The sequence below is a fragment of the Alligator sinensis genome, unplaced genomic scaffold (assembly GCF_000455745.1).
Source record: "Alligator sinensis unplaced genomic scaffold, ASM45574v1 scaffold338_1, whole genome shotgun sequence".
Classification (NCBI taxonomy): domain Eukaryota; kingdom Metazoa; phylum Chordata; order Crocodylia; family Alligatoridae; genus Alligator; species Alligator sinensis.
The window spans coordinates 326,330-329,648 of NW_005842719.1; the positions used below are offsets into that span (position 1 = coordinate 326,330).

The 3,319-nt window shown below is 46.7% G+C and overlaps 1 protein-coding gene across 1 annotated transcript in view; it reads right to left on the reverse strand.

The window, feature by feature from the left end:
• Positions 1–3,319, reverse strand: part of SAMHD1 (SAM and HD domain containing deoxynucleoside triphosphate triphosphohydrolase 1) — a 106,338-nt gene that overhangs the window by 67,348 nt on the left and 35,671 nt on the right. The gene's annotated exons all lie outside the window — the stretch shown is intronic.

Consider the following 3,319-nt stretch of genomic DNA (forward strand, 5'->3'; position numbering starts at 1 on the left):
CGTGGGATCAGTGGAAATGTCTGTATGACTGCACTTTGCCCTAGGACAAGAAACAGCTTCCCTTCTCCTTTCCTTGAGAAACCTTCTTAAAATAAGAATAATCTTTATTTTTTCTTTAAACCAGGTCACTTGTAACCTATGTAATCAGCCAGGATACCAATACTCTTTGTGGTTTGTTACTTGTCAGCTCTGTGTTCCTGAGGGAGCCCTGGCACCCTGTTTGCTGGACTTACAAAGAACTTTCTCTATTTCCCCTCCCCTCCCCTCTCCACCCCCCACCCATCATCTAACCAGAACTAAGCAGAAGAAAAGATTAATAGGCATCTCGGGCCGTACATTCCCCGGTCCCACTATGGGAGGCCTATTTAAACTTGACTGAATAAAACTCGGTCGCTGGGTTAGGGAATGCTGAGGCAAGAGACCGAGTCAGAGGGGGTATGGGCGACATTTGAACAACGGTTAAGGATTCATCACAGCGTCTGGCCCGTTGGAACCCTGGCCACAAATGCAGTCATACTTTTCCCGGGATGACTGGTAGAAGTCCTCCCCACAAAGTTTATGAACACTCCAAGTAATCCCCTTGAGTTTGTTAAAAGACTACAGTAAAATCTGAAAGACATAAGCTGAGGATTATTCGCAACAGGTTAAATACAAAACACTAATGCTAACTTCACAGTGCAAGCATAGCTAGGCCATCTAAGAAGATCCCTTTCAGTATATTCATAATAATTTCAAGCTGGCTCCTAGGTGTCTGATTACTCCCTAAAACTTAATGTTTTTCCTAGTTGTTAATAAGTTTCTTGATATGTTCCAAACCAGATAACCCCTTGTCACTGAAAAAGGTAATTCATTTAAATTTAAACTGTTTATATAACAGGATTAATCAATTATGGCTTGGGACCCTCTTGATTTACACAATTAAAAGAATGCTTTGAAAAGGCTAGACTAAGGGTATAAGAAAGCTGTAAAGCAGCAAACAGCGTGCTTCAAGAGGGAGAGAAATCTCTGACACCATCCGCTGTTGTTCTCGAGAAGCTGGGAGAAACAGATCGTCTCCCTTCACGGATCGTGCTGAGAACTTTGCTTGTCAACAAATCACCCGAGTGCCTTGGAACGGTAAGATCCCAGCTCTTACTCTCTCTCTTTTTCTTTTTCTCTCTAGGAATAGCTTTCTGAACCTGAATTTTATTAGTTAGGATTGAGCTAGGTTTCCCCAAATACTCAATAAAACCAGGGTAATATTGTAATTGTTTTTGTTTGTTTTCCCTTGCATGTCTATTATTACTAGTACCATTATAAATTTCATATACTTAGCAATAAATAAATTTTATAGTCAAACTGGTGGTAACTGAGTATATTTTTCCTTCTCTACTTCTCCTTCCCCGCTTGGTCTGCAGCAACGCTTCTTTTACTTAAGCCAAAGATCCCTGTGAAGCCCAGAAATACTGTGGGGTCCTCTCATCAAGAGGCTACCACTACTAGGACAGTTAGAGCAAAAGATTGGGACATGCTGAGTTTGAGACACATAAGGGGATCAGCTTGTATAGGCTGATTGACCTAATTTGGCTCAGACGTGCCCTAATGAACTGAATGCTGGCCCACGAGGGTGTCAGCTGGACACCCAGCCGGATTTAGAGGCATTCTATTTACCTGTGTGCTTGTGTCTGACTGCATTTTATTGTTACCTTAATTAACTGATTCCTGGCATATGAGTATGTCAGCCTGTACATGCTGATCAACCTGGTTGGGTCAGGCGTGTCACGTTAATCTCTGTGTGTGCGTGCGTGCACGCATGCGTGCGCGCGCGTGTGACTGTTTTGGTGGCTGCAGGAACCTAGCCCCATTGAACTGAGTCCTGCAAGATAGCTCCATTAGGGGCGAGGATTTGCACAAGGGAGAGATACAGCTCCATATAGAAACACCAGTACACAAGTAGCACATTAATAAAATTACAAAGACCCTAGAAATGTATCCCTAATAAATGAGCGCACCCCAAAATGATGGGCAAATCTGGTAACAGGTTATAAGATATGAAAGGTTTGATGACCAAAATCTGTTTCAGTTATTCTTATTTTGAAGGTAATAGACTGTTCAGTGATGGGTGTAGCCAAAAGTGCTTCCAAGTAAAGTAAAACCTTGATTAACTTAATGTGATAGCCAAAACCCCATTTTAACTGTATATGGTAAACAAAGAGTTTCAAGTTATAAAAAATTTTGGCTATCAATTTAAGGCATTTCCTGAAACACTAACAAATAATGTTTACACTTAGTAAGAACACGTGTAAAGTCAGGTGGAACAGTGGACACCTCAATCATGCAACTAATATTATTCTTGATGATGAAAATGGAGAGAAATTTGACCATTTGTCTTTCAAAGAGAATTCTTTTGGATATCCTCTTCCAAGATACATAACTAAGAGTCTATACAAGGCAACACCACTCAGTACTTACTGGCTTAGGAACCATATTAACAGAATACTAACAACATATACATCAGGGGCAGGCAAAATACAGCCTGCAGGCCAGATCTGGCCCACAAGGCCATTCTATCTGGCCTGCAGGGCCCCTAAAAAAAATTTAGAAAATTAAAATTTCTCTCTCCTTGGTTCCTGTCAAAAATGACAGGAACCAAGGGCAGTAGGACCCTGGGGAAGTCCTAGAGAGCTCCTGCAACAGCAGGGCCCACCCAACCCCACCCCGGGGCCCACCCAGCCCCACCACATAGCTGCCCCGCACCTGAACCTCAGGCAAGGGGGGAAGGCAGGGGATTAACTGGTGCAGAGCACGGGGGAAAAAGTGGCCCCTCCCCCACTCTGTGTTGGCGCTCCCTGCTGCAGCCGCTCACAGCCTTCATGGGGCTGTCCTGAGCAGGCACAGGCAGCCCCAAATGGGATGCAAACAGCTGCAGTGTGGGGCGCTGGGCACGGGGCAGGTGAGGGACCGCTTTTCCCCCTTGCGCTCAGCACCAGCTTGTAACCACGCCCTGCTGCCAGCCTGGGCCCCGTGCTGGCTCAGGGCTCGCCCATCGGGGCTGCGCTGTGGTGGCCGCAGGCCCCACCCGCCCCCTGCCGGCCCCGGGGCTGCCCACCCGGAGCTTCCACGCTGGGCAGCCAAGAGGCAGTGGTGGCACCTACTGCGGGAGGCTATAAACAGCTGCACCGGGCTCCAGAGCCCAGGCATCAGCTCTGTACCTGCCCTGCTGTCTGCCCTGAGGTGCACACGCAGTCGCTGCCAGCATGGAGCTGATGCCGGAGCTGTGGAGCCAGAAGCTGTTTGCTGCAGCTGCCCAGAGCCCAGGCTGGCTACAAACGGCTGTGCT